This window comes from Uloborus diversus, chromosome 1, assembly GCF_026930045.1.
Source record: "Uloborus diversus isolate 005 chromosome 1, Udiv.v.3.1, whole genome shotgun sequence".
Taxonomy (NCBI): Eukaryota; Metazoa; Arthropoda; class Arachnida; order Araneae; family Uloboridae; genus Uloborus; species Uloborus diversus.
The window spans coordinates 94,977,474-94,993,022 of record NC_072731.1 but is presented as its reverse complement, the minus strand read 5'-3'; positions in this window follow the sequence as shown (position 1 = coordinate 94,993,022).

Genomic DNA, 15,549 nt, shown 5'->3' with positions numbered 1-15,549 from the left:
TACAGAGAATGAGTGTAAATACTTGGGAAAAACTTTAAGGGGTGTTAGATTGGAGGATAAGAAACAAGAATCAAAGGGGAACATATGGTCGCAAACGCAATGCTGACCCGCTACATGCACACAAAGCCAGAAACTGGTGAATGCAAAACATGTCACAGCTGAAATACGATTTTACACAATTTTTACTTCCTTTTACAAAAAAAGGAAGTATTGTATTCATGAAAAAAATTTTCACTCAAAAATCGACTTTAATTTCTATTTTGCTCACACCCGAATGAATGTTGAGTTTTTTTTTTTTTTCGACAAGACCACACGTGCATTTATACCTAAGAACATATAGAAGCCCGAAATATCCATTTTGACGATTCCCGAGTTAATTACAACGAGTTTTCTCGTGACGTCTGTATGTACATCTGTATGTGCGTATGTATGTCGCATGACTTAAAAACGGTATGTCCTACAAAGTTGATATTCGGTCCATTACATTGTAAAGCAGCATTTTTAATAGCTTCAGTAACATCTTTGTGTGTGTGTGTGTGTGTGTACAAAGTTAGAAGGACCCCAGTCCAAGATTTATCTATAGCTTTATAACTCATAAAAAAAGAGAAAAGAATGCATATAAAGCATACTTTCTTTCATTCTTTTTTTTTTTTTTTGTTAACTTCCTTTAAAACCACTTAAGAATTATTTTCTTGGGCGAAAAATTTAATGTTCACCGAAATTTCAAAAGACATTAGTAAAATATAGACATTAGTAAAATACCAAATTTTATACTTCTCTGGAAAAGAGAGAAGCTTCTCAAAATTTTGGAGTGTTTTTTTTTTTTTTTTAATTTTTGGAAATTTTTAAATTTTTTCTGTTACATTTAAGTTTGTTGTTTAGTTACATAACACGTGCATCTGAAATTGTTAGCCACATTTTTGTGAAATTTTGTGGAAAAATTTCTCGAATGTTAATGTTTTCACTAAAAAAAGATTTTTTTTTGTTTTTTGAAATTTATTTGTCCCATTTGATGTTTATACATTTCAAAGTACTTAGTTAAAGTTTTCTTCTCTCTTTTTAAACACAAAACTGAAACTGGTAGCAGGTGCTGAAATAGCTATTGTGATTTCAGAAACGTTGACAAATGTTTCGAAAATTTTACAACCGCTACAAATTTTCAAACATTTCCCCGTCATCTTTTCTTCAAAAAAAATCTAATTTTGCCGCTTCAATTTTAGTGAGTCATTGTTTCCAAAACGTCCTCATCTAAAACGATGCTTTAGAAATTTTTATACTTACCTGCATTAGCAAAAAAAGGTTAAATCCTAACAATCAAGAGAGCGCATCCAATTATGTTTTTAACTTGATTCGAAAGCACTTAGGAATTAATTTCTTTGGCAAAAAAAAGTGTTTCAAAAAAAGTAAATGCTTAGCTGAAAATTAGCAAAAGAAAATATCCTTTGAAAATAAAAAGGATTGACTATGTGCTCATTGACAGCTTGATAAGTTTACTTTAGGCAGTAATTAAAGTGCACTAAAATTAATTCCTTACTCATCTCCCTTTAGATTTCTAATTTTCTTTCAAGTCATTCCAGTCATCTCCTCCTTATTTTACAAAAAAAAAAAAAAAAATAATAATAATAATAATAATAATAAAATAAAATAAAATAAAATACAATTTTAAATTTAAAACGATCTAATGAGAAAATAAAATAGATGCATTTATTTCTTGTTTGTAGCAGTCAGATAAAATTTTTCTAATAGTATATTCACAATGAAGTTAGGTCGCAATAGAACAATAAAGTATGTAGAAAAAGTTAATATAAGTCCATGCATTTTTTTGAATTCAAAAAGTAGAAGTATCGAGTAAAATGTATGAAAAGTCAAAAATACAAATAGGCTTCCTAAATTTATTCAATTTGAAAAATTGTTGAAAGTTCTTTTGTATCCGTATTATTTGTTCGAAAAGCTTCATTATCCAAGTAAAATAACAATTATCTTAGCCAGTCCTTAACTGACAGAAACTTACACTTTTTTTTTTCTTCTCTTCTTTGAGCACAATGCTCAAAAGTCTGTACCGGACAAATACGCAGCCGTGGGAAGGTAAAGCGCAGTAACTCTTCTTTTTTTTTTTGCTTCTTTTTCATCTATTGAAATTCTGCCAAACTTGCTTCTTTGGTTTACGCTGAAAATAAAGAACGAAAAAACGTCAATTTCTCTACTGCTAGTATAGAATCCAGAACATGTTTCTTCAAATAGCTCAAAAACTCATTTCTGAAGATACTGCGCTTTTCCTTTCCCGGCCGTACAATGTACTGCACTTCTTTCATTTTCTTCTTCTTTCCTAAAATGCTGAGAAAGTTATAATTGCATAATTAAACATAGTCAGTTAGTTAAAATATTCATTACAAAGCTCATAAGAGGCAAGTTTTGTTTTGATTGTCAAGTACTAAAGTCATATGTTTGCTTTTTCCTCCCATTTGAGGAAATGTCACCAATTTTTCTCTTCAAATTTAAAAACACCAGATTAAATGCTTTTTAGACAAATTTACTCCATAAGATAATCTTTACAATAGTTGTGCAACAAATTCTGCAAACTTAACTAGACGCCTTCGGCACGTACAGCCGACTGCGGTAGCTGAATACCACTCATGGCGATGATTCAATGCCTGAAGCACTTAAAACTTTAATGACGTCATATCTTCATTAAGTCTACGAGCATTCCAAGAAATTAAAGAAATATTGCTAAACTACTAAATTTTTTCGTTGCCAGCGTTTCCGAGAATTTTCCAAATGTAAATTTTGGCAATTTTTCGATCAATTAAAGACTTGACCCTCATCAAGACCACATGACAACCTACAGGCAATCAGAAGCAACTTTCAGTCGGCCATAAATATGTAAATAATTGTAAAACTTGATACGGTCTGTGTGTGTGTGTGCGTGTTTTTTTTTATTTTTTTGTGTGTATGTTTTTCACAATAATGACAGTAATGACGTTTCTCGTTATGAATTGAAAAAAAAAATATAATAATAATAAATAAATAACTATAACATCGCAATTTTACGTTTTCATATGGATTTAATTTACACCCCCCATCCTTATTAACTTATAGGTGAACCAAGGTAACTTTCTTCTACTAGCTTTGTTTGACGAATGAAGTCCTCTAATTAGTTTAACTTTTAAATACATATTGATGAGCCACATACAGGGTGTTCCAAACGACCGCACAAACTCTGCACACTAGATTCCTTGTTGGGAGTACAAAAAAAACTGCAAAATGAAAGGTTCCTGGACGATCCATAGTTTACGAGAAAAATACGAAATACCAAGTATGACGTTATTACCGGTGCAAGGAAGAAAACACTTTTTTGGACATATCAACAACAGTATACGTACATTACGTATAACAACAAGTACGTGTAATGACATTTTAAACGTTATCGTCTGGAAAGGTATGCAAATACTGTTGCTAATTTATGCGGCCATTTTGGGGCACCCTGTATACTTAATTTCTCAGTTGTACTCGTAAACAACTATCGCGTTCTCAGAGCATCTAATAATACATTTAATATCGCAGGACACTTTAAACAAAATCATTTAGTTGGTTAAAAACACTAGGACGTTTCAGAAATTATGTTTTCCTTCCTATGTTTGAAACTCAGGCACCAAATAGAACTTCCTACAGTAGGGAAATATTTTAGTGTGCAACTTTTTTTTTTTGAAAATTCCAAATCAGCTACTTTCGACTGATTACAAAAATATTGACAATAAAAAGTTTTAAATATTCCCATTTGTTGCATAATTTAAACTAAAACAATTAACAATTTTACTTTATAGCCCAGCGTATGTTTTTCTCTTAAATTGCTCTAATTAAATATTTTAGAACTGTTTAGAGCTTTTAATACAAAACCTACTTTCCAAAATAATGATCAGAAAAAATTAAATTTCTTTAAGTTTCTCATAAGAAATTTAATCAATTTGATTTTTTTTCTGTTGAAAACCTAAAGAAGCAAATATTTTACATAACAATATTTTGCAGAGGCAGAACCCTTTCAAGCTATTGTGAAAGTACATGTTTGAGATTCAAGATTTCTTTCCTAATATTTCTTCCTGCTGATGTGGCACCAGAGTGTTAAAACAAAATACGTTTGTATTTCAGATTTAAATTTTAAATGAGATGCGTATAGAAAAGATGGAAAGTCTGCACTTTCGCTCATAGTAGTTTTATTCACCGAGTTCTGCTGAGGATCTTAACGATGGATCTTTTTGCTTCACTGACTTCTCTGCAAGGAAAAGATTTTCTTATCGCTCTACCTGCACCTACGGTAATGAAGGTATTTCACTGAACTCCAAGACTTTGAACAGCAGTGGTATGAGTTCCAACAGAGAGACGCTGTTCTTCGTTCGAATTTCTCAAGAATTTTAGTGTATTTGAATATTTTGAAACAGTTAGCAAAAACATAATTTTAAACGAAAAGCTTTGTTATTTATTTTTAATGACAATGTTATTATTTTTATTGTTTTGAAATGGAGGGCAATGTGAGGCAACGTGAAATAGTTAAGATGACTTACTTTTTTAAAATGAACAATTTACGGCATTTATTTGAAAATTATTGCACATGAAGAAAGAACATAGCATGTTACAAAAAGACATTACTTTTGAAAAGCAATTTTTAATATGTGGCAGTAAATTTGTAGCTACGTTAAAAAAAAAGGCCGAAAGGTTAAACTCTTTTTTTTTTTCGCATGAAGTAAAGTGAAAAAGAAAATATTTTTTGATGGAAATATTTTCCATTTTGTCCTCATAAAAGTATTTTTCATAAAATAAATGAATTTAAAACCAAGCACTACATTAACGGACTATTTTTCGAAATTGCAAATAAAAATAAAATTAATTAATTCAGAGGAACCAGAAGCAACCAAACGTTAGATGAGATGTACTTGCAAGAGAGAAAAAAAAGTTTAAAACGTCTAAAAGCATTAAAAGGGTCAGAGAATTGAGTTAACATGAGAGTGATGTCTTAAGCATGTCTGTTACTGGGCTGTTACCCTATGTATTCAAGAAATTAGTTAAAATTTAGTTGGATAGGTTGCACTACAAACTGAAAATATTGCACCATTTTGCTTTGAACCACGTTCCCGGACAAGTTTTGTATAACTTAAGTACTTGTTTTAATTAAATTTCATAGCTTCGGATTCTTTTCATCCATTTTAAAAAGAATCTACCTTTATGTGTTTTTATTTTTTGCACAAAAAGCACTTCTGGTGAGTTATTTTTTTCATTACAAAATAAAATTCTTCATACCGTTTATTTATTTTTTAAGCAAATGTTATGATTTTTCAGCTTTAAAAACTCAATTTAATTTGAAAAAATCAGAATTTTAAACTAAAATTGTATCAAAAGTCCATTAAATGCTATATTTGGTACATCTACTTATGAATCACAGATATAAACTTTTAAATTACTATTATTATTTTAAAATATCAGATGGTATGGATAAACAATAATTTTTGACTCAAATTTGAGCTCTAGGGATTTTTTTTTTATTTAAATTAATTATTTTTTTAACTTTATAATATAACGTTAAGCCCATATTAAAATCTCATTAAATATTATATTCTTAGACCTTTTTATGAATTATGATTCACGTCTCAAAATTATTTTACGTTATTGTTCTTGATTTTTTTTTTCTAAATTCAGACGTATTGGGAAATTACTTTTTATGCTCAAAAATTTCAATGAAAATATGTATAAAGGAAAGTAAAAAAGTTAATTTAAAAATATATAATTAAAATAGTTGTTGTAAATGTAAATAGGAGATTTTAGTCAGTACAAAGTATACAAAAATACTAGAAAAAAATAGTTAAATGTCGGTAAGAACTGATGTTTCAGTCAAAAGAAAGCAATTTACTTTCGTTGATAAGACCAATTTTGCTGTTAATACAAAAAACGATTCACGTTTCATTCGGTTTTTTAAAAACGAACAAAAAATTTTCATTCTGTGAAGATTAATAATTACTTTTTTACGAAAATTCCAATTCTAGCTCTACAAAATGTTTTATTACTTTAGAAATATTAGTTTTAAAAAAAGGGGAAAAAAACTAATTTAATGTTAAAGACTCTTACAGAGAACTTGTCTAAAGTCACAACTTCCTGTGAAATTTTTTAACATGACAGTTTTTCATTGCATTCGGTAAGAAAAAAAATCCATGAAATTTTTATAAATAATTACTTTTTTACTTAAATTACATTTCTAGCTCTTGGAACAATGTTTTATTACTTTAAAAAAATAGCCATTTAGTTTTCTCAATCGTTTTTTCAACTAATAATGTTCACCAATTACCAACATTGATCTTAATCAACTGTATTATGTTTATTCACTACTTATGGTAAAAGTAAAGTGTATGACTGTAGACGTTCAATAAATAAGTTTCCGTAATGGTTTTTTTTTTTTTTTTTGCTTCATTACTTTTCGTTTTATAGATTTGGATGTCAGTAAAAATCTCATAAATAGAAAACACTTACAAAAAATATTTGCTTTTGAAAATAAATATACTTTATCAAGTAAGATCCACTTAACCCTTAAAAAGATATTTTTGCATTAAATTCAAGTAAAAGGTGGGTGTCAGACATACCCTTTACTATAGGGAAAGTGGGGCACCTATTCATTTTTTAAAAACATAAAATCGGAAATAATGTGTAAAGCACTATTTTAGGAAATAATGATGAAATTTATTATTAAAGTCAAATATTAAATGAGTCAATAAGATTTTCTTGTTTTAAAATTGTTGTATAATGCTTCAGCAATAAAATGGTATATAAAAATGAGTCAAGTTACCCCAAATTATCCATAATAATGTCACAAAAATTTTGCATTTAAAGCTTAAGAAGAAATTGGAAAACTTTGCCATTCTAATATTTACAGACACAATCGGTTCTTTAAAAGCAATTTCGAATAATTTAGGCTAAAAAGTTTGAACATTCAAAAACACGGAAAAAGGAAACCCTTTAATCATAGCTACTAAGTTTGGCGAAGCACAAAAGCAGAATCAAGTGGGAAAATGCTATTTATGTATTCAATCACAGTGATTTTATTTACTAAAACTAATTATACAGGTGTTATATTGAGCAATCACGAACTGCTGTTTGATTTCACTTGACCATTGTATACACATACACACACACACAAACACTCACTCCTACACACACGCCTACGCAAACACACACACACACCACCATACACATACACACACACTCGCTTGCACACGCACTCTTACTCGTGAGGGAAAAAAGCATAACTTGAACTCTAACTGTCAAAATTTTAAATGTGTTTTTTTTTTTTTTTTTTTTGTTAACCAAGAAAAAATGGCAACCGAGAAACATTTTAAGTCATTGAGCTTACTTCTCCTCCACATTGAAATCGCTACCCATAGCGTGAAAGAAGGCTTAGAATTATGTTTAAAATGAAGCAAAAAAGGATATGTAATTACAGTTATGTGTAAGTCGGAAGTTCCATTCAAATTTCATAACATGAAGAAAGTTTCACTTTTAGGTAATAGAACTTTAAATGTACAGTTTTCACTATCAAAATTGAGAAAAAAAGCAAATTTTTGTGGTTTTTAATTCATGCCTCCAGTCTTACAAAAATGAGACCAACTGAAAACACTCTCGCTGAAGATACCTTTCGAACAGATTCGTTTTTCTAAAATCTGCTCGTCCATTAAAAGAAAAGGTCCAAAAACGGGCCATCTTTTTCATTTTCCACCTTATGATTTACCTGTTCACGCTAAAGAGATAATTTTAGTGCCAATACCTCTTTACAACATTCATAAAGGGTATCTTAGGGTTCGAAAGCCGTTAACCAGTTTTAAGTGTTTTATAACTTCATGATTACGAAAAACGGCAAAATCACGCGTTTCAAGAGGTGGTCCAAAACCGGGCCACTTGAGGAGAAACTATTTTGTATCTTAAAAATAAAAAAAAGCATGAAATTTTAATTCAAAAAAATTATTAAAAATTATCTTAGATATATTTTTATGAAAAATAAAATTCATTTATTTTATATTTAGTTGCAGAAGTTACAAATGTAGTAAACATTTTTTTCCATCCCACACACTCGGATGTCTAGCCTTGCAGCTTTTCATGTAATGTCATATGAGAAGAATCTGTCGCAAAATATGCATACTACATTGCCATCATCAAATTATCAGAAACAAGAACCACCAACTCGTCATCCTTGTTGTTGCCATCAGAAGGAAGATCAGTGTAGTCTCCTTTCGAGTCCAACTACTGTCGTTGGGATTTCCTCTTTGACTCGTTGGCTTGACTTGAAGATTTTAGATGTTTTCTCTTTTCACGGGTAACTGATTCCCCGTTCACAATTTTCCAATTGTTCTTCAATGCACGCTCAAAACTTTTCGCCAGTTCATCTTTGTAAGGTGATCCAGTGATGATGCAAGTCTTGGCACTCTTGCAGCCACGATTTCTTTTTCTTCGCAAATTGCTTTTGCCTCTTCCTGTTGATTCATTCGATACCATTTTTGCGACTGCGCACAACCACTTCCCTTATTTTCAGCTGGTAGCTCGTATTTAGACCACGGCCTGTATTTTTACCACTTCCTCTAAGCAGTTTTGGAGCCGCAGATAGACTCATAGATATACACGTCAAAGTTATCACCCCTTTTTCGTTTTTCTTCGGAAGATAAAATATTACAATAAATTGAATTATATAGATGTAAACTAGTGAACAGAAATGCGTACCTAGGCAAGAACACTTCGTTTCTTAAATATTTAAATCATATGTTCTCAAACCTTTCCGACTCGCGGCACTCTTTGAAGATTCAGAATTTTCCCACGGTATCCTAGTCCATCTCTATTATATAAACAACTAATAAGAATAAGTCATTATTTTCAGGGGGATGGAAGGGTTCCGATTCTTGCGCACACTTCGTGTAGCATATGCATCCTAGTATCATATCCTCTTCCCAAACACTCTGGTATCCAGTGTTATATTATAAGGACAAAAGTTAGTAAGGCGAACCATGGTCCTATAGTACTATAATCTACTTTTCTAGGTTATCAAATCTCGGGCAAAAATAGCGGCACACAACGACATTTTTTTTTTTGAATTCATCAACTACATAATTTAGGTTTCAAGAACAGTATGCAACTTTTTATGTTTTAGCCAAACTTAAGAGAATCGTGTAAAAACAAAATTTACCTTAAAATAAGATCAGTTGTCTTGACATCACTCTTAAACAACAACTTTTCTACACTGTTACACTGTTGCTTGGTTGTTAAAAGTGTCTTTTTGATAATTCTTTATCTTCAGTTAGACTTTGATAACGATAAAAGAGGATATAGTAAATGTTTGTTATATTGTATCAAAAAATGGAGGATTCCCCTACTGGTCAACCGGCCATTGACACACTCACCTTGCATATATATTGGTACCACGGACACATCGCGGCACCCCTCACCTCTTCCTACGCCACCCTAGAGTGCCGCGGCACCCAGTTTGAGAACCCCTGATTTAAACGGTTGTCCAGGTTGCGATAACCATTTCAAAACTGATGAAATGTTTAAAAGTTATGCATGTTTCTGGAATCAAAACAGTTACTACTGTAAAAACACTTACTTTCGCGAGTTCATCGTTATCGCTAAAAATTAAGCTTTATGAAATAAAGGGTGTGCTTTTTAGAGGTATAGAACTTTAAATCGGGAACACTGTTTGATCTATGGGCCATTTTGATAGTTGTCACTTGTTTAGTGTAGTTTGCCATTTCATCATGAATAGACAACAGGACGATGCAACATGCCACACAGCGCGTGTCACAATTGATTCATTGAAAGAAACTTTCGGTGAACGAATAATTTCGCTTAATGGACCCATGATTTGGCCTGCAGGATCATGCGATTTAACAACGCTGGACTAATTTTTATGGGGCTGTGTGAAGTCTCAGGTCTACACGGATAAGCCACAGACGATTGACACCTTGGACGAGAACATTCACCACATATCACGCACATACGTACCCCACTGCTGCAAAAAGTGATAGAAAATTGAACTTCCCGATTAGATTTTCTCCAAGCCAGACCAAGTGGCCATATACCAGAAATCACATTTAAATAAAAATGGCAAAGAACCATCTTTCGAATAAAGCCAAATTCATGGCAATTTACATCACTTAAGGGTGGTTTATTTGATTCTAAAGTTTTATACTTCTAAAAAAACATTTTTTACTATTTCATTGAATTTTTGGTTCTGTTTATCTGAGGTTCGTAAAATTTTCTGCTCGCCCAACCACCAAAGTTTCCATTCTTGTGAAAATCGCAGCTCGCGAAAATAGTGCTTTTTTTCAAGGGGTCGAGATGGCCTGGTCGATTAAGCGTTGCACTCGTAACAGGAGAGTTTCGGGTTCGATGCCAGCCGGTCAAAGATCCTCCATCTTACCTGATGGTGACTTGTTCTCGTTAACTATGTCGTCGTCATAAAGTCTTCCTCTGGAGGTGTTATATCAGGAGTTATTAGGCGTTTGGTTTGGTTCTAAGTTTTGAAGTAATGTTAAATGATGCTTCCATTTAACGTGTGCTGTCTGAGCTATTTTGAATTTCCATTAAAATGGGGCACGTTAAAACGGAAACCGTCGTTTAAATTTACTAGCATTTGATACATGGGATCGGTGATCCGAGTGGTGTTAGTAATAAACGAAAACAGTAATCAATGCTAGAAACGTAGCATTATGTAAATACTTTCCAAAAAATACCATTAGTTTCAAAAAGGTGAGCCATCAGGCAAAAAAATTCAATGTATTTAGAAAAAGAGAAAGAAATCTGAAAGTAAGCTTAGATAAATTTTATGTTTAAAGCTTGAAAATTAAATGGAAAATTGTGCACTTCTGATATTTTCAGACACTAACTATACTTTTAGAAGGAATATTGAATTATTAAGAATAAACTGCAACTGCACTTCTAACATAAGCTGGAAGAGTAGATAAGAAGAGCACTCTCGACCAAATATTTCCAATAAATTCTAAGTTGCGATGTTCGAAAATTGTCATGTGCCCAATAAATATGGAATACATTATTAACTTTATTGCATTAAACTGCTGTTTTGAGGATTCCTTACCTGGAGACATTGACTATCTATTATCTGGAGGGCAATTGAAGGATGAATGTTAAATTATCTTGGGTTATTTACTTTATTGAAGATAGACAATTTATATTTCCATAATTAATGTCCTTCCAAGGAAGTTGAAAATTGGTATTTCGAAAACTAATTATTGACTTTTAAAACTAATTTACTACTACTTTAACTTGTTATTAGATATTTATTAATTCAAAAATATATTCTCTACAAATGGGAGAAATATGTCATAGCAATAATTTGCTTATAAGTATTAAAACGTAATTACTAATTAAGCTAACGACGACTTCATGGAATTAATAATAAAAAAAAATCATGCTTATTTTAAATGATAAAGTGTGCTGGAAACAATTAGCTGAGTTACTATTATTAATTTAGTATGTTACTGTTACTTTCATTATTTTGATGTGAAACAGGTGAGGGAAAAGGTTTCACATGTGATTTTTTTCCCCTCATTTCCTTATTTTTCAAAAAATATTGACCATTTCTCAAAGCAAAAATACATCCACGATTGATTAGTTTTTCTTTGTAATTTTTAATTTTTGAGGTTTTTAAAAAAATGCTTTTATTTTGTTTATGATATTTTAAAATCGCCTTCAATTGTTCGCATGCGTCCCTAAAAAGGGTCGCATGTTTAAATGTGCGTATAATGCTTTGCAATAAATAAGTTTAGCTTGTTAGCTAGTTCTAAATTTTTTTGGCTTAAGAAGACATTGATAAAATTGTGTAACACTTAAATATAAAGGAAGTCCATCGGCTCAGAGGTAGCGCATTGCGCTCCTACTCCAGAGGCCCGGATTCTATTCTTGGGTTCGGCATGTTCGACTCAGCCATTCATCCTTTCCGTGTATCGATAAAATAAGTACAAAGCGTACCTGGGAACCAAACACTGGGGGTTCCACGTTAGGCTGACCATCTAACCGGAACATCTGCCTTGCACCACAGAGCCCTTGGGGAGGAAAGCTGAGTTGGGCACAGTAAGCCTTGACCCTCGCCGGTTGTCGTGCCGCAGGGTTTGGTTTACTAAAATACAGAAATTGTCACACCAGAAATATAAAGTGGCCTGTTGCTGTAAAAGTTCAGTCAAGAGGTTACACCAGTTGGGACATTACTTAATTTTTCATGTTTTTTTTTTTTTTACTTGAAGTTATTTGAGTAAAACATATCATGTTCACTTGTTCCACACTTTCCTATATATATAAATACATCTTCTCCAAAGAGTTTATACAGAGTTGCTGAAAAGGGATTTTTTCCTTCGTTTTATTTTAGAAAATATAGTTTAACCTTTTATTAATATAAACCCTAAAATAATATTAAGTACGATTTACAGTTTCACGCGATAACTTATGCTACTTCAAACTATTAAAAATCATATAGTTTCCCTGTCGATATTCTATATTTACAAGAACTTTTATAAAATAAAAAAAAATCAAGTGTTTTTTAAAAACTAGTTAAAACCTTTAAACAAATAGGACACGAATGTGTGATTTTTCTAAAACTAATGATCCCAGTTTATATCTTAGTTACGTTACGTTCAGCTTTATTAAATCATTAAGTTGTTTTCGGGAGAAAATTGAGTTTTTAAAAGAAACTTATGATGAGCAATGCTTTATAGACCACGACTAAAAGAATGACTATGTTTTATTTCTTTAAAAAATATGTCTTGTTTCAAACTATTATAGACATAATTGTAATAGTTTTGATAAAACCAATTATTTTCTTCAACATTAGCGTACAGTTACTTCAGTCTGTTAAGAAAGAATTCCGTTTAGAACTAAACTATCTACTTTCCTCCTAAATCCACATCTTTTTTTTTGGCATCCGATCCATTTTGTTTTCAATTATCTAAGGTTGCAAATTTTAATAAAAATACATTTTTAACTGATTTTCAAAAACGAAACATGCATTTCTTATTCAAAAAAAAAAAAAAAAAAAAAAAAAAACTGGTGATATGGAATGTGTAGAATCAAATTTATGAAAAAAGGAATTTAAGCGTTACGACATTTGTTTGTTTTACCTTTTTCTGCCACCATTTGACAACGGCTGCCGCACCCCCTATAGTTTACTTGACTTCAAAAAATTTTAGATGCATGTTTGATTAGGGTAATTTTCGATATAAAAAATGGACTATTGCGCTTGTAGTTGGATCAAAGTGATAGGTGCAAATGTTTATTCGGGTTCACATTAAAAACGTTAATAATATTGTAGTTCTGCCTTAAGGGGTCTAAGGACCCTTAACTTTCAAAATATTCAACTTTCTGGAAAAAAAATATGTTATGCTTAATTTAATTCTGAACAACTTGGTGCCTTATTTATTACAATACACAAAAAAACTTTTCAAGTTATCGAAAAAATGCGTATACTTTCCCCATAGAGATTTATGTTAACCGCAGCTGTTTAAGCCTCTTTTTCTCAGGTTTCTCGTTTTGTGTGCATGATATCTCAGAAAGTTTCTTATATATTTCAATAAAAATTTTTTTGTATGTTTGTCTGGTTTATTTTTTATGGACTAAACAAAATTTTTATTATTTTATTTATTTATTTATTTATTTATTTTTTGAAATTTTATAAGTTAATATCAAAATTTTCCAAAATGTTGGGTGAAAATATTTTTTTTATATTATCTTTCTTTTTTAGCTAAAATTTAGGTTCATGTAATAAAAAAAAATCAGACAAACATGGCTGAAAAGTTTCACGTAAATACGTTAGAAACTTAGTAAAATATCATGCACGCAAAACGAGAAACCGGCACCTGAGAAAAAGAGGCTTAAACACTTACTGTAAACATCTATGGGGAAAGTTTACGCATTTTTACGATAACTTGAAAAGTTTTTTGCGTATGGTAATAAATAAGGTATCAAATTGTTCAGAATTAAATTATACGTAACAAATATGTTTTCCAGAAAATCGAAAATTTTGAAGGTTAAGGACCCTTAGACCCCTTAAAGGGAAAGTTTATGTTTAAGGATTGAATTTCGGCTTGCAATTATACACCAGAAGATTGCAAAAAATCTATTTTTATTACTTCTCAGTAACCGCTTTTAATGGAATGGGTTGGGATCTTAGTAGGCTGTTCCTGTTAAACTGATCACATGTGCTTGCATATAGATTTTGGATATTCAAGTTCATGCTGCAATCTTTCAACTTAGTTGGACTTACAAACCTTACGTTTAGGACGATAACACTCTGCACCTACGTCATAGTACAACTCTATCATGTAGTGACATCACAATATGGACGTAAAACAGTTAAAAATCTATGGCGAATTTGAACATATTCCCTCATCATCAAAATCGTATTTAAAGGAAGCTCAGAAGGTGCTAGTATGGATGCAGCACATGAGAGATCATCTTCAAAATAAAGCTTGTTTTCTTTCACGTACACCATTACATTTTGATGTCCGGTACGTCATTGTAAGGGAATGCTTTTTGTTTGCTGTTATGTCCACTGAAACCGTTAACCGAGTCAGCACTCTAAGTATTTATACATTACGATAATTAAACACGCATTTAAAAGCAAACGGTTATGCTTATAGTTTTCTGTCTATCAATACATCTGCGAGAGCAGGAACTCTTATACTGCCGTGAGAAGGTAAACGGAAGTATCTTGTGAAATGAATTTTCGAGACATCTGAAGAAACGCGTTTTGGGATTCAATACTGACAATACGGAAATGTTGGAACTCTTTTTCAAAATATTTTTTCAGCGGGAACCAAACAAGCAAGCTTGTACGAAAAAGCTAAAGTACAATAGATGACAAAAATGCAAAAAAAAAAAAAAAAAAAAAAATAAATAAATAAATAAAAAAAATAAAAATAAAAATAAAAATAAATAAATAAATAAATAAATAAAAAATAAATAAATAAACAAATAAATAAATAAAATTGAAGAATTTGCAAAACGTTTCTCTAATATTTTCAAGATTTTAGTGAATATCGTATCCGCTGGAGCTGTGAAGAGTTTAACATTGCGAGTTTAGAAATGCAGTCAATACATTCCGCTTACAACTACGGCAATGACAACTAGACAGTAGAAGGCTAGCGACACTGAAAGTAATGAAATTCAATGCTATTCTCCTCCAAAATGAATTAAGAGTGAAGTTGAAATTACTGGAATGCAAGTTTAATTCCATTTGATATTTAGTGTTCTGAACCCCGTGGTAAAGTTACAGATAATGCAGTTGTGCAGTGATGGCAGGAACTTCCTTGTATAAACTTCTTTCAAAAAGGTTGAATTACTGATTAACTATAATGTTATTGACTTGCGAAAGAGATAAAATTATATTGATGAATTAACTATTTCGATTGCGAATTGCTTGAAAAATTGGGAAAAAACGAATTTGGACATTTAATGGACATAAAATGCCATTGTAAATCATGTGAAATAAAAAAAAATCAAAAAATGAAAAAAAAAAAGTAA